Source organism: Ambystoma mexicanum, chromosome 11 (genome assembly GCF_040938575.1).
Source record: "Ambystoma mexicanum isolate Mex_15411 chromosome 11, UKY_AmexF1_1, whole genome shotgun sequence".
In the NCBI taxonomy this organism is placed as follows: domain Eukaryota; kingdom Metazoa; phylum Chordata; class Amphibia; order Caudata; family Ambystomatidae; genus Ambystoma; species Ambystoma mexicanum.
Window position 1 is genome coordinate 1,265,257,818 of NC_090934.1, and position 24,408 is coordinate 1,265,282,225.

The 24,408-nt window shown below is 44.0% G+C and overlaps 1 protein-coding gene across 4 annotated transcripts in view; it reads right to left on the reverse strand.

Annotated features, from left to right (window-relative positions):
- Window positions 1-24,408, reverse strand: part of LOC138504311 (dual oxidase maturation factor 1-like) — a 375,710-nt gene that overhangs the window by 187,212 nt on the left and 164,090 nt on the right. The window contains exon 1 of one of the 4 annotated variants that reach the window (XM_069624723.1): window positions 17,083-17,159. The exons of the other annotated variants lie outside the window; for them this stretch is intronic. The gene's annotated coding sequence lies outside the window, so the exon portion shown is untranslated. Of the gene's footprint in view, window positions 1-17,082; window positions 17,160-24,408 lie in introns of those variants that run through there. 4 annotated transcript variants of the gene reach the window in all.

Here is a 24,408-nt window from a genome sequence, read left to right on the forward strand (position 1 = left end):
GGCATTTCCAACCTGCCCGTTTCCTTTGGTTATCGCGTTATCTTAAATTGTCATTTCTTTGCTCCAATAGAACACTTTTGTCAAAGGAAAATATTTCAAAACGTTAGTGCTTTTCGCGTTGCTATATTGCATTGATTCTTAGGGGCAAATTTCCATGAACATTAACTTATACTGATGTCTTGAGTGTGCACTCTCTATATGTATGTCTGCTGTCAATAATACCGTATGATTTCTTTGGTATATTCGAGGTTGGTCCTTGATCTCCCCTTTCTGTTCATTTCTGGCTTGTCTTATTTGTCTGCACGTGCCTCTCTGTTGTGAGCGCCCTGAAGCCTCTGGGTTTGTGGCGCAATGTAGATATATGAGGCCACAGCGGCACTGTGGGAAACCAAAAGACGGATGCATGCCCTTGTTACAGACTGACATATTATTCTCTACACTGTTTGTACCCCTGGCAACTCTATCTGGCATAAAATCCACATAGTTCAGCAAGTTTTAGAGTGCACAAAAAACCTTGCTCTGAGGCGTGCGCTTTTAGTTGGCGGTGGCCCACTTTGGCGACTGCACTGTTGGCTTGAAATTGGAGCAAACCTGTCAAGGAAGTCATGCAGAATTTTTCTGAGAAGATGTTTGAAAGGAAACATGCAGTTGGTCCAAATGCACCAGACCTCAAGGACAAAAGTGCATCAGGTCCTTTGCAGCACATTTTGTAAAGATTCCTGGGGACTACAGCAATCAGGGCATCTGCACGGTGCTTTAAAAGCACGAGTATGAAGAGAGTTGCTGCAAACATTCTGCCAGGCCTTCCTCTATGCATGAGAAGCACTATGCATAGAGCCTCATTTGGCCTAGAAAGAACATAAACCACAGGTTGGTCCCCAGTCAAATGTGTGTTTTCTGCTGCACATCACAAAACAAGTATACAGGGACACGTAGCTTGGGAGCCTGTTGACTTTACCTGCCATTCAGTGGTGGTAGGTGAGACCATGGCCTATTATGACACTGCCTGTCATAAATTGGTGCATAATATGTTCTTATGTTGGATTTGGTTGGTGGTGTGGCTGTGGTGGTGGGGGAACTGTGCATTTGCTACTGATACCTCGGGTGTGGTTCACTTGGCTATGAAGGCACTAGATAGCTTGTAAGGTGGGGCGGGGCACATCTTTCATCATCCCTTGCCGGCATAGTCAATTGTGGGAGACCATGGGGGTCATAGGCCAGAAGACCTGGGCAGTGATAGGTTTACAGGCTCCTACGACGTGAAGCAAATTCCTAATACAAGCACATCCTTTCTGCCACCTGTGGAGGAGAGATCACAGTACAACAGGCATCGATCGAGAGCTAAAGAGTCTCAGAGAAGCCCATGTGTAGGACTAAGCGACTTTTAAAGCATCTTAACACCACGAGATACCTCTCTCTCTTCATAGAAGCGAATTGATCAGCTCTTGTCATTTCTAGATCATGGGAATAAGGGGTCAAGTCCTAAAAATTAAAGTGGCGGGAATGATCAACATACGCAATTGGATGTGACGTCACCAGAAATGAGCATATCAAGTTGAAATATGCACATTTCATTAAATTTGCTTTGCATAACCATCCAAATTGCCCGGGACGAATGGCATTTGCCTTCCATAAAATCAACACACACAGAAAACCAAGAGTGGATATTTTCTTCTAATAGTGTTTTGTAAAACGTTAAAAAGGTGTGCATGTTTTAAACTCCAAGATCCAATAGAGATGTTTTCCCTGGGATTTGCAGTACCCAATGGGACATTTCACCTTTAGTTGTTTGTTATTTTTCATCAGGGTATATAGTGCAGTGGTGAAGTGTCCAGCCTGCAAACCTGACAACTCCGTTTAGATCCCTGATGTCGGTGTTAATTCTTAAATTCAAAGAGGACATTCAATGTTTTTCATTTTAGCTGGGGGGACTGAGTCCACCCTATGAAAAAAGTGGGTGGACTCCGTCCCCCGCGTGTACCCACGACTTGAGCCCTGATGGGAAACGCCAAATGATTTTCGGGATCTATATTCAGGGCAATTAAGAGCTTGTTCTCCCAGTATGTTGAATGCTGCTCCATACCATGGCCTTATAGTGAGTGAGTATGGTGGTAAATAAAGCATGCAGTATTTTAAATACCTCTTATGTTCAAAATACCATCTAATTATTAGTTGGGATCGCATTCGATATTTACGGCATGGGGTACATTGAAAGTAATGCATGGGTGTAGCTATACTTGGCAGTTAGAGTACTTTCTATGCACCCTATGCTGTACATCTTTAAAGTAATTCCAGCTCAGTATTAGTTGGTATTTTAAAATCAAAAGTGTTACTTAAAATAGCAGCTTTTTTAACATGGAGCCCCTGTCATGGATCGAAAGTATGATAAAATGTCCCTTAGGACCAAATATCTCATCGTAATGATGTTTGATTTTTCAAATCTGTAATCAGGAAAGTGAAATTTATGCCTGTGAAGTAACATATGAAAAGGTTACTCCCTTAATATGCATTACTGATTCACAAGAGATAAACATTACTCATTGATTTAGAATCATTTCTGCACAAGAACAGGGAAGTTGCTATGGGTTTGACAAAGGAAAGTTACCATCATGTGTGACTCATTTCGTTCAAAAGTACAGCTTTTTTGTCGTACACAAAAAAAATCAATAATTTAGCTAACATTTAGTATATTGAAAATTAAGGGGTGCAGGTTACTTTTACTGAAAATTACTAAGCTAAAAAATGAAGAAAAGAAATCACCCAACTTTGATATACAACTTTAAAAATTATGGCCAAGGCAAGTATGGTTCGGAGCAAGTGAGGAGGGTTGAGAGGATAGCTAGGAATGTGGGGGGTTCCCCTGTTTTTAAAAAAACTGAGGAATGGGAGCCAGTATGTACAACTGGAAGGGGCGCTGAGCTGGGGGCGGATCCTCTTTCAGGAAAAACAAGAAAAATACTTTGTTATTTTACTTTATGCCTCTGAAATGTCATTTATTTTACTGTCTTTTTTTACTGTTTACATTGCGTTTTCACCTAACTATACTTAATATCTCTTCCTGTGGCTTAATTTTCAGTCTGTGTTATTACGCCGATACTATCACACAGATGCAGAAGAAATGTGGAACAATAATGATTTGTCTTATGCACTACTTCTTTGCTTCAAATGTCATTTTTTTAAATTTCTTTTTGAAAAAGTAACTTTTTTACAAACATTACATGGGAAAGTAATCACATCGCAATTAACGGATTATTCATCTACCTTTTTCCAAAACCCTAGCCAGAAATAATGTCAAACTATCAGATAGACTAGAATACTGAACATGTAGTTTTCTAAACCACTTAATTCCATTTTCCTATCTGACTAGCTTAGCTAGCGGCTTTCTTTATTAGACACTAGCACGCGTACCCGTGCTTCGCAAGGTCATTCCCATTTCAGTCCTAGTTTGAAGTTTAGTCAATGAACGAATATAGATGATGATGTTGCATGATTGTTCGCGTTACCCGAATAACACCCCAATCGATTTTAGCTACTCTGAGTTGGGGTGTTAAGATTGCGCAGCAACATTATTGGTGTCCTGATCTACAACCGAGACAGCAACGACCTCAACATAAGTGCTGTATGTGTAGGGTTGAAGCGGGTAAGCTTGAAGTACTGTACCCGTACGTTTACAGCTGATGCATATAATCTTCGTACTGTTAAGATGGCATACATTCATCAACTTCATTGGCAAATTAAGTTTCTGGAATTATCATGAGAGATATGCCATGATGTGACAGACAACATCTTTGTGTACACTACTAAAGAAAATGGCACTGTTTCCTATCACCCGCATTACTACAAAAGCACTGTTTTGTGTCAACCGCATGACTTCAAAAGTGAGTGCCGATAATGTCAGCTAGAATGTTGATAGTGTGGAAGATTTAGGAACAATGAACTGCTGAATTTTACGTAGGACTACGGCAGAACTACTGTGCAAAGAGCCATATGGCAGGGGTAAGCATTGCAGAAGCTTAAAAAAAAAAGAAAAATAGTAACATTTATATTTTATACTTTCTACATTGTCTACACCATGGAACCTACCCATATGCCACATTTCAAGTTTGTAGAAGGAATTATACAGGCGCATACATGAGACTTCTGTGAGTTTATCTTATTTAAGGCTATAGTGAGGTGCGGGGGAGCGTGTAGCAACCCTGACACTAGGTTGCAGTTTTCCAGAACAGAAGGAAACGGTGTCCACTGTCTGTGGAACACTTGCGTCCCCTGCATACTGTGTTTCTTATTGTAAGAAACAAACCATGCTTTATACAGGATAGGATTCTAAATTTATCCAATGGTTTATTGAATGTGCAGTGTCCGTCCACATGGGTCATTCATGCAGAAGATTCAAACAAATATCAATAATTTTCATGATTCACTTATAAGTGCTTTTAATCCATGATCATAGGTTGTGGAAACACAGTGGATTCTCTACAATATTTCAATCATATTGCACATAACACTTGCCACTATGCATTTAATTTCCAGTAAATAGATAACTATGAGCTCTACGCGTTTCGGGATAAAGATCCCTTACTCAGGAGCAATGTTCCATATCGTTTTCATAAAACTTTTTCGTAATTCGTGTTCCTTTTCTGAGCTGAATCTGCAATATCTGTATCACATGGTGGGGGAAAAAATAATAACTAATGTTTGTCCACACTGAATGTTTCCTGGTATACTAATGTCATACTTGTCATGTGTGCCATTTGGATCACCCTCTGCGACAATGTAACTGGGACTTCTTCGGGTGGGTGGTGTGCAATAGCATGTCTCCTGTGGGATCCTGTCCTGAAAGTGAAGGATTGAGGAAATGGGTTCAGCAAGTAGCGAGATGCTCTCTAGTTGTCACTTAATGGAGGCTAACTGCCAAAGTGTGCTAAAAATTTCACATATCTCTACCTGATTCCAGGTGGTATGTCAATGGTTATTATAGTTTCCAGGCAAGTTTCCTCATAATTGCAGCATCCTACTGCGGATGCACGGGAAAGAATCGTGTGAGCAGGTTCACTGGATCATTCCAAATGTGTTTACTCTAAATGCAATAGAGGGGATAATGAGATGTGTTTTCCCAAAGCGCCTACTTACATTCTGTTACAACCGCAGTTTAAGAGTTTGGTGGAGCATGCTGCTGAGGAGGCAATGGCATTAACTTGTCTGGTTAGTGTTAGTGATGCTTCCAGATAGACTACAAGGTTTTTGACAGAAGGCAAAACTGTGATTGTGATGCCGTCGATGACAAAGGTCGAGTATTCAGAGTTTCGTTTATTTAGTGCCTTTGTGTGTCCTATGATAAGCAGCTCCATTTTGTCATCGTTCTGCCGAGGCCATGGGAGGCCATCCATGCTTGAATGATGGCGAAGGTAGAGTTTAGCATAGCAGCGTCTTCTGAATTTGGGCCAGATAGTGGGAGGAGAATTTATGTGTCGTCTGCATAGTTAGTGTATGCGATATCAAGGTCGAAGATGTGCTTCATGAATATTTCATAGACGATTGGGGGGACGCAGGAGACTTGGGGTTCTCCGCAGTTGATTGGTGAGGGTGTCACACTTGCGTTCTCTCAGAAGACTTTGATTATTCTACCTTCTAGGAAGGCAGCAATCCAAGATGCAGCTTCTGGTGAGAAGGATGCTGCTTTGGTGAGGTGTCGGCAGAGTATGCTGTGGTCGACTAAGTCGAATGCTGCAGACAGATCTAAAAGCAGCAAGAGGGCTAGTTAGCCTTGTCCCTGATGTCATCCGTCTTATTTTCAGTTAAGTAGAGCAGATTTGGTTCCATGCCCTGGGTGGAATCCAGATAAGTGGATTTAGAGTATCTAGTTTACTTTCTGGTGCCGCTGTATTTGGACTAGGCTGCTCTGTCAAGTATTTTTGGCAGGAAGGGGACAGAATCTATGAGGGTGGTCTGTTTGGTATGATTCAAGGTGGTTTATTTGTCGGTGATTGTTCGGGGTGTACGCACATTTTATTCAGCATGGCACTCTGGATACTGTCACGCCAGGCACAGTCTTTAGTCAGCGGAGATGGTGGGGTGACCGGTGCTTCAAGTTCTCTAAGGCTGGAGAATAATTATCTGGTATTAGATGTTGCTTTAGCTATTCTGGAATTGAATGTATTGGCTTCAGCTTGGATGATTGTGTTTTTGTATTGTTTGGACAGGTTTATGAACTCTTGTTTGAGTTTGTCGAAAGGCAGGTTTCTTAAGGAGTTTTTAGATTGTCTCTTTTTTGCTCTAAGTTCTGTGAGGTCCAGGGTGAACCAGGAATTCATGTATGCTAGTGATTTGGCTTTTGTGGGAGTTAGAGGGGCAATCGATTCGATTACATTTGCTAGTATTTTAGTGTATAGGTCCACAAGATTGTTTGTGTCAATACGGTCTGCGATGTCTGGGTTGAGGGCATCCAGAAAAGGCAGGAGATGTTTGTTTATTTTTTAAAAACATTTTTTATTGTTTACTTTTTCAGTGCGTATACAATATTTTTTTTATTTTTATTTTATTTTATTGTAACATCAGTTTGATACAAAAGAAAGAAAAACTTTAAGTTACAGTTCATCACAAAAGTCTAAAAAATCTCAGAATCTTGTGCCTGTCACTCTGTGTTATTTATCCTCAAAGCGTCCATGAAATTTATAGTTGCACAGGTTAGTTGAGTATTAAAACCTCCAATCAGATAGCACCACCAAGCATCCATATTTCCCGATAAGGGAGCAAAATGTGCTAGGTCTAGGGTTCGCTTAGCTCTAATCGCATCACATTCAATGATTAGGTGCCGCACGGATTCTGTCGCTTGACTACAGAACCGACATGAGGGTCCTGTACAAGTGGATCACGCCTCAGTACTTGTGTCTCTTTGGTTTTATAGAGGTTGAGCCGTAAACGTAGGAACATGTTCCTATGGTAACTTGAAGGAAATCTATCCAAGTACTTTGGCAGAGCGTCGAGTTTATTTAAAGCGCATCCAAGGTCTAGGTAAGATGCCAGATTGTTTCGACTCTCTTCATTTGTTATCCAATTTTGTTGACAAATTTTCTTTTTTGCAACCTGCGGACGCATCATTACTGTCTCAAGAGACACATCAGCGTTGTGTAATACAAGATGTAACTTTTCCCTCCACTCATTTAATAAAAAGTCAGATGGATGCTCTGAGACTGTGTGCATTATTTCATATGGTTTCGCTGGAGGCTTCAGCCGCATTTTTCTAAATGCGGAGATTGATTTCCACAGAACCGATCCATAGAGCGACTCAATACACAGCTCGTACTGTATTGCTGCAACTGAAGAGTTATTCGGCAGTCTTAGCACTTTACGCCAGAATTTCCCTTCAAGCTTGTTCCACACGTCTTGTGGGATATTCCAGCCTGTTTCACTCCCAAAGGTTATCGCGGGCACCACCTTTTGAAGGTAGAATGTTAGAATTGGCTTAAAGGAACATTTTCTGTATGCCGTATGCAATTTTGCACCCTGTAGTTCAAACATTTGCATCCGGGCCAACAGATCTTGCGTCCAGTCCCACTCACGAATAGAATTGTTGAATAGAACACCTAGGTATCTGATGCTATTTGATATCTCAAGGTGTTCTTCCATTATCTTACAATGAAAATTCCTAGATCTCGATTGCGTTCCTTGGCCAACCACAATGATCTTAGACTTTTTGGAGTTTATTCGTAGATCATTTTGCAAGCAATAGTCTTGAAGCGCCTTTAGCAGTCGCTGTAGACCAATTGGAGTAGTATCCATGAGCACAATGTCGTCTGCGCAGATGACCTAACTTATTTTATGCCCGTTTACTGCCGGGGGGAAGACCCTTAGGTCTTTTAAAGCCAGTGGTAAGTCTGAGATGAAAAGTTTAAATAATTGCGCTGCGAGGGGACAATCTTGCTTCACACCTCTTTTTGTGTGAATTTCATCTGATAAATCACCTTGCTCATTTAACCTTACTCTAATGGACGTCTTAGAGTGAAGAGCAATCAGGGGCGCCACCAGTTCACTTGGACAGTTCCAGTCGTTTAGTTTTTTCCATAAAAGGTTGTGGTTTATGCTGTCAAATGCCTGACTCAGGCCTATGAAGGCAATGTACAACTTTCTCTTTCGCATCAGGGACTCTAGTTTTAAGCAGTTTAGGAGGACCAGATTTAGCTCAACTCCCACTCCTTTAGTAAATCCTGATTGGCGAGGATCAACCATGGAGACCTCTTTTGCCCAAAGTGCCAGGCGTTTTTGAAGAAAAGAGCCAAAGACCTTGGCAATTGCATCCAAGAGGGCAATCAGGCGATAGTTGTTAGGATCGTCCCGATTACCCTTTTTGAATATTGGCACCACCACAGCCCTTAGCCACGAATCCGGCAGGACTTTTTCAGATGCAATTCTGTCAAAAAGTGTACTCATCATGTTGGCCCATAGAGTTTTGTGAGTTTTCAGCATCACGTTGGATATTCCGTCAGGACCTGCCGCCCTGGAAGACTTTAACTTCTGGATTGCCCATTCGATGTCTTCTGCGGAATCTGCCACGTTCCATTTTGCAGTAGTTAAGGATAATGATGGAACCTCAATATAGTTGTGGTCATCGAATACATGCGTAAAATGAGCGACCCGACTAGCTCCATTCACTCCATTTGACATTGAGTATGTGTGATTTAAACTGCCAGTGTTGATGATCTCCCAAATATGTCTGCTGTCTTTTAGTATAATCAGTTTTAACATCTGTTCTGCTTGGTTCTGCACACGAGTCAAATTGAAAGATTTGATCCAATTCCGGTAGTGCTGGCGTCTTGTTTTTATTTGCATGATGACGCATCCTGAATGATCTTTTTTCAGAAGCCTTATACCGTCTTAAAGTTTTTTCTTTTTGCTACCTATTGTTGCATTGAAGGGATGTTTTACTTCAATATCAGTCCCCTTGTGTGTGTTGTTCCTCACTTTGAAATGGTGCAGTAACAATGGGTAGTTTATCCTTGAAGTTGTTGAATTTGCCTTTTCAACGTTACTTTTCAACATTAACAACTGGGGTGTGCTCAAGCGCAGTCTGTTTGCTCCATTATTTATAGTAACACTCTCGTGATACTTCAATAATGCAGTTTTTGGAACTTTTAACCAATTCAACAGCATTGCGTCATGGTCGCTCTTGTCCGTCTTTTTTACTTCAAGCGATATAACTTGTGATAAGAAGTTCCTGGACACCCAGATATAATCGAGTGTCTTCTTACTCTCGCCTCGCTTCGAGGTAAAACCTGGGGGATGTCCCCCCGGGTGGATCCATTCAGCATTGAGCACTCTCTTAGTGCCATCTCGTTTAACCATCGATCACCACGATCCTGCATTCTAGCATTGATCTTTTGTCCAGATGTTATACATTTTGCCATTGGACTATTTAGCCAGGCATAGTTAAAGTCTCCACATATTATAATTGCAGGATCTTCGAAAGATAGTAGACACTCGTCGACAGCCGACATTACTGCTCCAATGAAAGTTAATTGTGAAATCATTGCTGTATTCCAGTAAATGTTGACAATCAGTATCACTTGACTGCGTGGGAAAGATGTCCGTGAGTTTTGGATTCTGGTTGCTTGCACAAACATATAAAGGTTTTTCGAGGATACAATCTTCCAGTCAATATTATTTTTAATCATGGTGACCAAGCCAGAAAAGGGTCGACCAAAAAGATTCTTTCCAGCAGGGTTTAGGAAAACTGTATAACCATCACACACTGGGCATTCACGCATCCAGGTTTCTTGCAAGCATATGGTGGACAGTTGCTCCGGAAATTGCCTTTTTTCATCAAAGAGATGTGTAAAGCCTCAAGTATTCCAGGATAATAGCTGGTGGTTGTCCTCGGTAATATCCACTCTTAGCTATTGGCCCTTTTGTTTTAAATCCTTTGAGCATGGCGTAAGCTTAATGCTCATATGAGCCCACAGTTCTTTCCTTCTTTTTTCATTTTCGGTTTGCTCCACTGGTGACGAATGTGTGCTTTCTTCGTCGCGAACTTCCACACATAATACTTCAAAACCAAAGAACAGGAATTCATCAGCAGCTTCCATTACAGCCGACCTGAGAGTTCTAGAATTTAAATGTATATTTACCCAGTCCGAATAATACTCAGACATATATTCTACTACTGCTATGTCTTCGGATTTAGTTGCACGCAGCCTTGGAATACACTGCAACAGTTTTAGAGTATTCCTTCGGTTCAGATTTACTTCTTTTTGTTCTGGCAGGGCGTTTTTGATTTGAATTTTCCATGGACCTTTATTAGTTCCTTCATTTCGTTTTTTACTAGGCATGTTTGCACTTCAGTCGAGTTTTTCGGCTTGTGCTCTTGTTAATTTCAGATTTAATTTTGCGCACAAGGGATTTAGTCGTTCAGCCGTCACTCCCTTATTTTGGTTCGACCCTTTATTGTCCTTGTTAGTGATCGGTAGTGAAAACATCCTTGTATTTTGCTTGTTTGCTTGCTCGCCATTTAGGGATGGGGTGTCATTTGGGTCTCCCAGCCGTGGCTTAATTTCATTACCTTTTCTAACGGGTGCCGGATTGATCTCTGCCGCAGTTTCATCGCCCTCATCGATGTCATCATCGTCAATTGAGTACGTTGAGTACTCACATAGCTCTAATGAGGCATCAGGGAATGCATCTTTGTCACTGTCTGAGGCTTCTCTTGCTCTTTTGGAGCAAGGTTGGACTGGCAACTTTTTCCCTGGTTCAAGTTTGGATTACTGCTGATCCTCCGATACTTTCGCCGGCCGGTTAAACATGGAAGAGGGTGGCGGAGTTGAGAGATTCCATATGAATTTTTTCTTGCACGTTGTTCGGGCACGTTTGGCTACTTGTTTCTGATTTGAGCTTTTCTGAGGAGATTTTGATTCACAAATCTTTTTTTTTCTGGGGTTGCTTTTCACTCACTTTCTCCAACGTTGTGGGCTTATGAAAGATCCCAAAAGAGAGTTTCTCTGATAAGTTTCCTAGATCTACGTCAGCCATCCCTTTCTCCGAAGGTTGACCCTCTTCTAACAAGGCAGACGGGGCAGCTCCATCGTGAGTTTTGTCAGAGGGTACCTGCTGAGGGGTGGAGTTTATTAGCCCAGAAGACGGGTGGCATTCACTTGAGTGTCTCGCCGTCAGACCCTTTGCCTGCAAAATGGGGGAGCTCTTTTCTGGTGCCATTAGTTCGTGATTTGGGTTTCCCACGGCCGCACTATGGGCAGGCCCACCTAAGGTCTCAAGGCAATTTTGGGAGGCTTGGCCAGACTCTAAGGTTATATCTTCTGCCAAATGTGTTTGACTGAGCGGGACATAGAGCCCATCACTTCCTGGTCTCTTTATTGTAGATATACTGTGGCGCATCCTCTTTGTGCACTCAATTACTGCATCCGTTAAGGCTGATTTGTCGCTATTTGACTGTCGGGCAAGATCACATAATCTGTTTTGCCATTTTAAGGATGTTTCGGCTTCGTTATCAAGTCTTGTGGCATTCGTTTGTGAAAAGGTTTCGAGTCTGGAGATCTTGGCATTAACAGATGCCAGCAGAGACATTTGGTCGCTTACCGCATCGTGTAAGGATTCGTACAATTTCATGAATGGGAGTAGGGCAATTGATGTTGCAGTACATTGTTGTGGATTTGGATGCCTGCAGCCGTTGAGATGGAGCTTTTAGATGGTAGATCGGCTCTAGCTGACTCAGAGGCCACCTTTGTTGATCTGGGCGTGGCAGTATTTTCTTTTAACAAGCCATCCAAGTTTGGGATACTCATTACGGCTCTTGTCTCAACTTCCTTGATGCCTGAAAACTCGACCCTTTCACGAGATGTTTGATGGCAAGAGTCGTTTGTACAAGATGACGTCGAGGTTTCAGATATATTGGTGGTATTGTGGGATAAGCTCACTGAACGACTATTTCTCTTTGCTTCCATCTTGTTTTTTTGCACGGTTTGGTTTTGTAAAAAACTGACATTCAGGCGTTCATAGGTGGCTAGAAAGTCTGCTTTCAGGCGAGCTGTCAGCCGTGCTTCTCGTGCTGAAAGGTCAGTGGAAACTTGATCTGTTGATAGCGAAGAATCAGAGAGCCCACCCTCCCCAGATTTTGTATCTATAGGAATCCCACCACTTCCGACTTTAGAGGCGCCATGCACCTCCAGCGTGTTTACTCCCCCATCAGATGGTAAAAGGAACGGAAAAGCACACAACTTTCCTGCACTTTGAATGTCAATCAAGGGTGACTGTAGCAAATCCTTGTCCTGTGTTAGAACGTTAGGCAAGTTGATTGCCAGCAGATCGGAATCAGTCAGTTCAACGGGGGATGTCTGCGCGACATCACTGGCATCAACATACACAGAAGGAGAGAATGACGGGGCAGCTCGACTGGGCAAATGTCTGGACTTAACCATTGAGTGATTATACTGCTAGGACAGTCTTCCACCCTTCGAGGGTGGCCCAACGATGTTAGGGACAAAGCGGCTAACAAAGGCACTGAGCCTTTCTTCAAGCGACTGACAGACTCCAAGTCGCTTTCTATGTCAATCTCAATTAGTTCATTAGGGACATTTAACTCAGCCAGAACGACTGGGCTTACCTCGTTTAGGAGACTCTGCGGCACTTTTCTCCGGGATAGCAAGGATTTGTGCCGGGTCTGCGGGCCCTCCTTCGCCGTCACCATACTGCACGAGGCTTCCAACGCTTGTTTTGTTGCAAGATGTGAGCCAATGAACCAGGAAAATAGTGCAGAAGTGCGGCAGCAGCGGATGCGCGGTGGACTGCGGTAGACTGAACTCGTCACCGAACTCCGCGCTGCGCTCCGCGCACCAGCGTAGTGTATGTAGGCCAGCCCAGGAATTAAAGTGGCAGTAACAAAAGCAGGGGACCGTTGCAGCAGCTCCTCACATCAGCCACGCACAGCGAGATCAGCGGTAGACGGAACTCGTCACTGAACTCCGCGTATACAATAAGAAAATACTGTTTCAAAGTGCCCACAGTGCAAGGGAGGGAGCAGGGGTGGGAAATACACGAATACATTAAAACACAATAAAATGAGAGCGGGGGGTAGGACAGACCTGCTATGCCTTGCGAGTATTCAGAACATGCAAGTGCAGATGTGGCCGTTTAAATAAGCTGTCCAGTCTAAGGAGCGCCCTTTGTTATGTTTGAGGCTATGGATACAATGACTAAAGCCAATGGCAGATAATCAATTGGCAAGTGAAGTGGCTGGTAAATCATTAGAGTCGTTAAGGCCTAAGTTCAGGTCCCCCAGGAGGAGAATTAGTGAGGATGGTTTTGTGTTCTCTTGTAGGATTTGAAGAAGGTCTTCTTCAAATGTGAGGGTGGGGCCCGGATGGCGGTAGACTAGATGGGTAGTGATCGTATTGGAAGGGGATATGGGCATTTTGAGGGATAGGCTGTTGCAGTTGTTCAGTGAGGTGATTGCTTGTGTAATGTGTAAGTGGTCTTTACTGATAACAGCGACTCCGCCACCTTTGGTGTTCAGTCTTTCACTCCTAAGGATAGTGTATCCTTGTGGTGTGGCAAGGGAGAGAGCTGACCCATGCGAAGAGAGAGTGTATTATTACCATTTTCTCTGCACAGAGGGTGAACGTACCGTGTAAATCAAGTGGGTGGATATGGGGCGGCCATCTTGGCCGATTATAAGTCTGTGTCTATTGTAAGCAGGGCTTTGCTTCTCTCTGGGTACTCCATGGCGGTGCAGTGGAGGGTGGAGGGGCTGCCATGCTGCACCCGTGGAGACTGGATTTGCAAGGAGGGTGTCGTAGAAGTTCTTAGGTTACCGGCTGTGACCTCGGGTCTGTTTGAGGTCTTTACAAGTCCATGGTGAAGTGGTTCCGCTTAGATTGCGTAACAAGGAGTGTAGCGGGAGAAATTTGTGGCACCTAACACCTGCGGCACATAACATTGCACCCTTGGCCTACGCTAGCTTTGCCACAGAGGGTCTGGTGCGTGGGTTTTATTGTAGTGGAAAGGAGCGAACATAGTGTAGAGCATAATGCGTAGATCGGGCAGCGTGCTCTGCTGACCTGCGGCACCCAACACTGCACCCTTGGCCTGCGCAGGCTTTGGTCTGTTCTAGAAACACAAAGCAGGTGGTGTCTCTCTGCTTTTGCTTTATTACCAGGAGAACGACTGAGTTTTCCTGGTATCACTTGATATTCAGCGCTTTTGGATTGGTACACAATTTGCCTTTGTAACTTGCTTTCAACAATGTCCCGAATCTTCTCTTGTGACTAGTGGACGTAGATCTGCCACTGTGTTGAGGAAGATTTCCTCTCCGCTTTAATGTCTCTTTGTTGGGTCCCCCTTATCTCTGCCACTGTATCTAGGGTGACACCCACTGATACTTGCTTGGTGCCTTGAAACACCATCTGTTGTATGGGTGCCTTACAAATAACCAATAAAATACAACAAACAAATACTTCAGTTTCTTTCCTCCCCTTTTCACTAGCCCTACTTGGTTCATTCTCATGCCAAGTACTGTCACGAGGAAGATTACTCGCATCACCAAGTTCAGTTAAACTGCACTCAGTATTTCCAATTAACTTGTATTTACTCTCAAGCTTTATGCCCCTACCGGTTCCAGAGTAACACTCGTTAACTTTGCTGGCATCAGGACTCTGTGCCAGTTCTTCCTGGGGTTTTGCACTGCGTGGACCTTCCTTGTCTCTGCGGCTCCTGATCCAGGTTCATTGTTCCTGCTCAACAGGCTGGCGGTGTAGGCGCTGTTGCAGGATCGCCCTGCGCGTTCTCCGCTCCACCTTTGATTCTCCCTGCCTGGACTGTCTCCTGTGCTGCTTTCCTGTTTTTTTCTTGTCGGCTGGCCTGCATCCAGGACAATTCTCTCCATTACTGAGTCCTTAATCTGTTTTTACATTGGTTTGGTGACCACTCCCCCGCAGAGCACTAGAACGTTTGCTCTCGTTCCACGAGTCACTGTTCATGGCTCCTTGGGGCCACCTCTTCTCAGTACTTGCATCGGGGTTGACCTTTTCTTTTCAGACAATCTTTTTCGTCTCAGTTGATGAAACTGAAATGATGTTACATTTGACATCTTGGATGACCTTCTTTATCTCATTTGGTGAAACTGACCTGATATTACAAAGCACATGGTTGTGTCAGTAAGAATGGGGGGTGCTAGAGGTTCCGGTTAGGTTTGGGTTCAGGGGTTGTGCCTTCTATCACACAGGTGGTCGTCCTTATCCAGAGTAGGGGAATCCCTCCCCATCAGGTCCTCACGCATTAAACCACCCCAAGGGGCACACCAAGGGGCACTATTTGGTAATGGCCTCAACTCCTTAGCCGCATGACAAGGGGCGAAACCTGGGGAGAAGTCATGTCACCTAGTGAATTGTCACATACACTTCCCCTTATGCTGCTGGCTTCTCCATCTAAATTGATCCCAAGCTTGGGGTTTTGTTGACTTGATCTGGGGTCACTACTGAGACCTTTATGCCATTCAGGGTTGCTTTATTCCTTCTAAGAGTTTACTGAATAGAGGGAAGCCAGTACCAGTAATAGTTTGTTCAGGGAGTCCTGGGCCTATCGCTGCATTCACCATTGTTTCTCTACCCCTGATAGCAATATTGACTTGGGGTCGAGTGTAGATTTCCTGATCTCCATGGACACATGTGATCCGTACAGGCTTTCCTCCAAAACACTGGTCAGGATAAATAAGGTTGGCCCTTACTGCTGTCTGTTTACTATCGGAGTCCACTAACACGGAAGATGGTTTTCCGTTGACTAAGATGGGTTTGTGTGTTTTAAATGAGTCGGAGAGGCAGGGACAGTTACTCAGGGTCTCTAGCTCCTTCTCTTTTTATAATTCGAATTCTTCCCACTCTCCCCAGCCATCCAACCTATTTCCATAGTTTCCTCATTTAGAATTTTAGGACGTTGTGTAGCCCAATGCTCTTTCTCTGCATATGAGAAGCATGCAATGGAAGATCCTCTTCTTTCCTCAAAGGGGGTATATTTCCGTTCCTCCCACTTCTCTACCTATCTACTCCTCTGTTCACCCTTTCAGGAGCTATTTCTTTGGGAGATAATCTTAGTTCTTTTAGTGGTACGTTTCTAGGGGTTGACTTTACATCCCTTTGTCCCTCATCCCCTTTATGTAGGGTTCTACATTGTTTGGGCTTGGGCTTGGGTAGTTTCAAATGGATCTGTGTGATTTCTGTTCAAAAATAAAATGTTGCACAAAAAAGTGCTGAATTACTTTTCTTTTTTCCACACATTTCCCTGCAATTATATGTGGGGAGAGACCCCATGCAGCCCCCCATAATCCCTTTATGTTTTTTCTATTAGCCTAAACACCCCCCCCCCATATAATTGCAGGGAAATGTGCCTCTCACAATTTGGCATTTTCATGTTCACCATGTTTTTCCATGCACTGATGACATGATACCGTTTTAATGACACTATTGTGTGTGGGCTTGCTAAATTGTAAAACTGCCCGTTGGAAAGAAGGGGGAAGGCCATTAATTAGTTGTTCTAGTGCTCATGCCTCCATTACTTCTGGCAGAGTTTCTTTTTCCGAACCACGGAGACGGGGTGTTGTGTATTCTAGCCCCTACTTCTAGTGGTGTTTCAGTGGGTTTAGTTTAATCTCCCGGAATGTATGATGGTAGAAACCCTCAGTTTGTCCTACTCTTGCCCAGTGGGCCTTGTTTTATGTCATCAGAGGACATGGTTCCCATGGAGGGAATTAAGGGTCTGATAGGACGTCTGGAGCTGACCCCATAGCAGGGAGGAGAGATAACAGATCTTTATGTCTTTACTCCAGTAAAACTGTTCAGCGAGCCTCTCAAAAACATTTGAAAACATTCCTAGATCTTCCCCTTCCCGATTAAGGCTGGAGAATCCCATTTGGTAAATGGGTCTTAGCTGGGTAGATGTAATTTGGTCCAAGCCTTCTTGGAATTTATATCAGCCGGGATTTGGTGGCTGACCAGGCTGCAGGTACAGTAATGCCTCCAGGGAATTCATCATGTGTAGATAGGGAAACTTAGCTGGAAAATCAGGTGGTCTCTTTCTTATGGGGCTTACCTTTCTTTTCCCCTCTTCGTTTCCCACTGAACTAATGGAGTTGCCTGAAGTTGATAAGTCCTCCCAGTCCCCAGATCTTTCTTTTTCCTCTTCTTTTTCAGATTCCTCTGACAGTTCTAATGAAGGCGAAGAATGCATATTTCAATATCAAAATATTTACATGCAGATAACTGTTTGTGTTCTAAGTAAAGTTCTCTTTAGTGCAAATGGAGGGCGGACATTTCAACATGGTCTGCAAACAAAAACTATGCACAAAGTGAGCATTATGTTTTAACTCACCTGGGCGCACAAATACATGCAAATATTGAGCTATCACCATTTTTGGAGTATCTTGAAAACAGGGTGAGATTGAACCACATGTGAATCTTGGGATTGCCAGAGGGGGCAGAGGGAGATAGGCGTGGATACTTCCTAGAGCAATGGATCCCCGACGACTTCACCTAAATGCAGATGATCACTTATATGTGGACAGATGCTACACCATGAGTGTGCCAACTGGTAAAGGGGAACAGAAAATAGGGGCTGGATTCATCCCGATATGTACAGCATTAGACGTACACGATAAGGAGAGAATCCTGGCTGGCAGCAGCCAAGGAGACAGTCCCACAGAAAATGCCTGAATGAGATAGAGGGTTATTTCAACCAGATAAACTGCAAGTGCCATGGAATGAAAAGGAATATGTGTTTTGGGACTCTAATAGGGCAGAAACTCTCTCAAACTCAATTCTCGTGAAATACATTGGGGAATGAAGAGGCCCAAGGGTGGAGAGAGGCGAGTTGTACAGCCAATGGGTTTACATGGAACTGCACTACGCTAGGTCATCAGATGAACCTGTAACAGAGATGAATGTTTGTCAATTTCAGTAGCTCTATTTCCAGTGGTAATCATGTGACTCTAGGTGACATTGAATGGAAGAGTACAAGTCTAGCATTCATCAGGGCCCAATCCATGAATATTTATTTGCTTGGCTTTGTGCCCTCAGAGGAGAGAATTTAGCCAGTGGCACATGACTCACTGTGAAAACCATGCTGCGTTGCATTGCATCATCTCTGGTTTGGCAACCATGGCATTGATGAACTTACGCAGCAGAATTCCATCAAATCTGTCCTTTTAAATGCAGATTCTTCATCAAGGGCCAAGGAATAGGTGCAGACAGTGATATGATATGATATGATATTTTATTTATTTCGCGCTCGTACCCAAGTGTTTCAGAGCGTGACAAGGCAAGGGAGGGGAACAAGGAAGAACAAATCAACAATCTGACTAGGTCCAGTGACATTGAGAACGTCCAAGTGCATGGAAAAGGGAAAAGAGGAAAAGTGCGTGGAAGGGGGGAGAAGTGGAAATTGCAGAACAGCTAAATAATAATAGATAAATAAAAGTGATAAACGGTGGTAGTGCAGCCAGCAAGTGGCAAGTGCTGGGTTAAGCTGACATGGTATACCTGATAAGTGCATACAAAAATCAGGGTGAGGGACTGTATGGTTACAGATACAGACCCTAGTGCAAGGGGTGGCCCGGAGCCAATGCAGGAGGGTGGCAGGGTGAGCAGGTACTTGGGCCCGGGAACATAGGGTGGCCAGGTGCATAGTGCAGAGAGAGAATGCAGATCAGCAGGGGAGAAAGGGAGCAAAGGCAGAAGCAAAGGGGAAGGTCTTGATGTTCTTCCTGAATCAGGGATGGTTCTCCTCAAGTTTCAGAGTGGCAGGGAGACAGTTCCAAAGGGAGGCCCCAGCCAAAGACAGAGATCTACCCCCAGCTTGTTTCTTTGAAAAACAACTGACCCTGAGGGAGTTGGAGGTAGAGGAGCGAAGAGCTCAAGAGGGGAGGTATTTACGGAGGGATAGTTGAAGGTATATTGGACCCAGGTCCCAGAAAGCCTTGTGGACAATGCAGAGGGTTTTAAATTTTATCCTAGCATCCACTAGGAGCCAATGAAGAGATTTCAGAGCTGGAGAGATACGATCCCAGGTCTTGAGGCCAAGGACAAGTCTCGCAGTCCTGTTCTGGATTAGTTGTAAAGAGCGGAGAGTGGAGGCAGGTAGATTTAGAAAGAGGCTGTTGCGGTAGTCCAACTTAGAGAGAACCAGATCTTGGGAGACAGTGAGATTCTGAGGGAAGGAGAGGAAATGCAGAGTACCTCTGAGGAGGTGCAGTAGGAAGTTTGACATTTTAGATACGTCAGAGATGTGGGAGGAGAAGGAAAGTGTGGAGTCAATGATGACCCCAAGGTTCCTAGCCTCGCAGGTGGGCGTAGGAGGAGGGCCAAGGTCAGGCCGGCCAGAGTGAGTGGAAAGGATGGTGAAGGTGTACCATTGAGGAGGATCTCAGTCTTGTTGGCATTTAGACAAAGATCATTGGCGGCACACCAATCTTGAGTGGCAATTGGGTAATCAGAGATGAGAGAGGGAAAGGAGGTGGTCGAGTAAAGCCTGAAAATCAGTTGAGACCCCTGGGGAACACCAAAGGTAGAGAGGGAGATAGATTAAAGGAAGGACACAGGTTGGACCTGGGAGGGTCGATCAGAGAGGTAAGAGGTCAACCAGGCCAGAGCCTGATCGGTGATACACAGGTTATCATTGAGACGGTTGAGCAGGGTGATATGGTTGGCCATATCGAAGGCAGAAGAGAGATCAAGTAGGATGAGAACAGAGGGAATGTTAGAGTCAAGATTGGAGTGCATATCTTCACAGATGTTCAGGAGAGCAGTTTCCGTGATTCTGGCAGCTCTGAAGCCAGACTGGTGGTCATGGAGAGATCCCACAAAATCAGAATGAAGGTTAAGCTGAGAGATGGCCAGCTTTTCCAGGAGTTTACCCAAGAAGGGAGCAATGGAAATCAGGCAATAGTTAGCCGGACCAGAAGGATCAGCTGTGGGCTTCCTGAGGAGAGGATGCACAAGGGAGTGCTTCAGAGGGGAGGGGACGGATCCTGAGGAAAAGGAGAGGTTGCAAAAATCAGCAAGGGCCGGAGCGAGGGTGTCAATGTGGTCCTTGATGGTTTTAGAGGAAAAGGGATGAACCTGTTTTGATGAGGCTTTCAATCAAGGGATTAAAGAGGAAAGGATGAGAAAGAGGGTAGGGCTAGCTGAAGGAGGGTCAGCAAGATGAATCGGAGAGGGTGGAGGAGTGGGAGGGGAGGAGAGGGTGGACAGGATGTCCTGGGTTTTAGAGATAAAGTGAGAGGCAAGGGAATTGCAAAAAGTCGGCCGAGTTGTTAGATGCCGCAGAGACACAGGCTTCAATGTAAACTCTCTTCTTGGTGTGGACAGAGTCTTTATTGTCTTTGGAGCAGGACAGGCCAGTTTGTCAGGGGAGGAACAAGAAGCCCTCCATTCCCTCTCAGCCACCCTACAGTTACGTTTAAGTACAGCTAGGTCGGAGTCATGCCAAGAATTGCACATACAAAGAATTACATCTGACTTTGGGCTTCAAGCGGATCCTCATGACAGGGCAAGAGCATCAAGAGTAGCAGATATAGAGGAGTAGAGCAAGGACAGGGCTGTGTCAGGGTGTGAGTCAGCCAGAGGTGGAGGAGGGGAGAGAAGGTGACAGCGAAAGCCTCAACTGACACATGCTTCATGGGCCGGATGTCTGAGAAGGTAGGTGCCAATCCTGAGGTAGACTTGGCTTAGGGGGGGGAAGAGAGGGAGAGATGAGAGGAGGCAGTGATCGCTTCAGGAGAGAGGATGGTCAGAAGAATGGAGAGGGGGAGACCAGAGGAGATCAAGATATCAAGTGTGTGACCTACAGAGTGAGTCACACCAGAGGGAAAGATAGAAAGGGAGAGGGAATTGCAGTGGTTGCGAAAGAGCATAGATGAGGAACAGGGAGAATCGAGATGGATCTTGTGGTCACCAAAGAGGAAGAGTTGAGTGGTTGAGGCCAGGAGGGAGGAGGAGAGGTCTGCCCACTCAGAGAGAAGAGGTGATTTGAACAGGGGGCCATTAGAGAGTAGCAACAGTAAGTAAGTGGTTAGGAGAGAGAGAGAGTGCCTGCAGACAAGGCATTCGAAAGAGGAGTAAGTCTGAGTGGGGATGATAGAGGCAGGAATCCAATCAGGAAAGATCGGGGCTACACCCCCTCTGAGCCGGGTGGATATGGACACGGAGAGGATCTTGTAGCCATCAGGGAGAAGAATGTCAAAACTTGTGACAGAGCTGGCCCCCGAAATATGTCTCGCTAAGACCGAGGAATTCAAGGTCAAGTTCTTCTAAGAGGTGGCAGATGTCAGAGGTGCTCATGCAGGTCACTGACAGCTGGACACACTTTCTAGTTTGGAGGAAATCTGTCCCTCATGGACTTGGTCAGAACCCAATCAATTGTTTCCTAACACAGGCTGATCGGTAAATTGATCTTCAATGCAGAATCAAAATTCATTAGGACATATGACTAGAGGATTTAAAAGGCCTCTATCCTCTTCTTTGGGGGGTCAGTTGTAATGGTTGGTTCCACCTCAATTGGTTTATTCCTGACTCAGAGTTAGATCATGAATAAGGAACAAGACATGTCCCCCTAAAATAATGCCTTTGAGATTGTAAGCCTGATTCAGTGCAATATCAGACATTTCAGAAAAATGTACAGGAAAGCCAGAAATGTTGTTTGTGGAGCAGAGCTCCTGAGGGACAGTCCGAGAATGCTCCCTTCTGTCACAAGATGCTCCACCTCCTTATCCCACTTGTACTTCTGCACCTGGAATTTCTCAATTAGAATCTCTTTATCCTGATTCATCTCTCCTTGCCTCTGCCTCTCTGTCTCCTGTTTTATAGGTCCACTGATAGCCTCTCATGGTGCTTGCCCTGCCCAGCCCCGTCCCCTTAAGTCTCATTTGGCTTAGCCTCATGTTCTCCTTCTCTTTGCTTCACTTCCTGTTTTCCTGTTACAACTCCATACCAGGTTCCGTAGCCGTTTTACTGTAATGGTTCCTTGTCTTCATTCTCCGGTTATTGTGTTAACTCTATTGTAATGATAATGCCCTCAGATAGGACTCTGTGCCCTTGCCTCCCCTAGTTCTACCTTTCTTTATTACCATTTCCCCCTTTTCTGCATAAAGGTCCCCCAACATGAAATAGTTGTCTTTTTGTGTGTGACTGGTTTGGCCAAATAATTTTTGTTGAAATGAAGAAGTTCTTCCATTTTGAGATTCGGTGCAGGGAAGTTGGTACACTTAGGGGGTAATTCATAGAATTTCGCACAAAAGTGGCGCACGCGGCTGGCGCACAGTGTGCGCGTGCGAATGTCTGCGCAAGCTGCGTGCGCTAAAATCGATTTCTGCGCACAGCGTATTCATGGATTTTAGCCTCCAAAACCAGCTGTGGCGCAGAGTGGCGCAGCGACCCTGCAGCAGCACCAGTTACGCCCCCAAGAACGCCCTCGCGCAAGGAAAAGCCATCAAAATTCCCAATTCAGTGCAAAGGGCTGTGCTAACTTTTTTTTTTTTTTTAATTGTTTATAGTTACATAGTAACTTTTACAAAAGGTATTTTCTTTAAAAAATATATCACATTATATTTCACAAGTTAATATACAGACACATGAGTTCACATTTACCACATGCCATTTCAATTCATTTTTTTGCTAAATAACAAAACATCAGTATACAATTTAAAAGAAATTCATTTAAAAGAATTCATATACCTAAAAAACTAACTCATCCTCGACCAAAAACAAAAATGACTCTCTATATTCATAAAGGGACTTGATACTCACTCATCATCTCCTTCTTTCGCATAAGTTAAAGACAACAATACTGCCTCAAAAACCTGACAACAGCGATCTGAAGCTTACCACGATTACCATGCAACATGTCTAACCATAGCAAATCCAGATCCACGCACTCAGTGTTTGGCACATATCTACTGAAGTGACTGATGCGTTCACTCCTCAAACCTTCACACTCAGTCAGTAAGTGCTGCAAAGTCTCTAGATTCTCCCCCTGTTTACAGTGTTTACAGATGGAGGATCCAACACTCTGTCTACTTCTAATATCAGCAATTTGTCCCGTACTCAAGACATTAAATCGGAATCGCATATATTCCTGCCTCCACTTTTTATCAGGAAATTTAGATAGATATGGTTCCAATTCCCCCATCTTTTTACAATCAGAAGCAATGTGATTATATAATTTAGACATTTTGACTTCTTGAACAGTTAAGTTCCAGTCAGCATGAAGGAGTAATTTTTTTACTTTCATGGGGTTTGCGATAAGCATATCTCTAGGGACCCCCAGATTGTCCAGAACCTCATTTGCCTCTTCCAACATGTCCCTGAGGTACTTCGAAGTAGGAGCACCGCTCCTGAAACCCTACCCATGATGTCATAAAGGGGTGTCTTTGCAGGTTAACAGTTTCCTGACTAATGCCATTCTACGCCATTCAATGGTACTTCTAATTGAATGTAAACCAAACTCATATATTATTACCGGCAATGGTACACACTTCGGCAAACACTTAACCATGGATTTCAGGATTTCGGATTCGTACATCGACACCATCGAGGTGCGAGTTCCAGGCCATAGCAGAATTGAGGCACTAGTCTATTTTTGTACAAATGAACACATGGCAATAGAGAGAATTTTCCATACTTTGAGTCGATTTTACATAATTGTGCTTTCATAGGGGCAATTTTTGCTTCCAGTATAGCCCGGAAGTTGACCTTGTTCTTGTTTCCGAACACTGGATAGCCCAAATATCTAATTGCTGACTTTGTTGGTAATTTCACGTGATTAAGAAACAATGCAGTTATTTTTTGATTTTTCTTGTGCGTCAAACATAATATCACTGTTTTAGAGTAGTTAATTTTAAGGGCGTTTATAAGGATGTATTCTTTAAAAGCAGTTAGCAAACGTTGCAGACCAATGGGTGTATGATCATACAGAGTTACATCGTCAGCATAAGCGGTCCACTTTACCTTGATGCCCTCCACTTTAGGTGAGTTTGTAACCAGTTTACTGAAGCACGCTCCTAAATCAGAAAAATATAGATTGAATAATGTTGGGGCGTATATGCATCCTTGTCGCAGACCATTAGTTACTTTGATTTCCTGAGACAGATTTCCCTCCATGCTCATTCGAACCTTTACTTTGGAGTTTTGGTGCATGAAATATACAATTGAAAGAAGCGGGGCAGGCATCCCCAGATTAGCTAGTTTGCTCCACAAAATTGTTCTGTCCACTAGATCAAAGGCGGATGTAAGATCAATTGATGCTAAATATATGGGGAGATTTCCAGGGGTCCAGGCTGCTTTTTACATAACATTGATTAACAGGCCACCCGCATCGGTAACCACATTTTTTCTAAAACCAAACTGCATGGACGATAGAATTTTA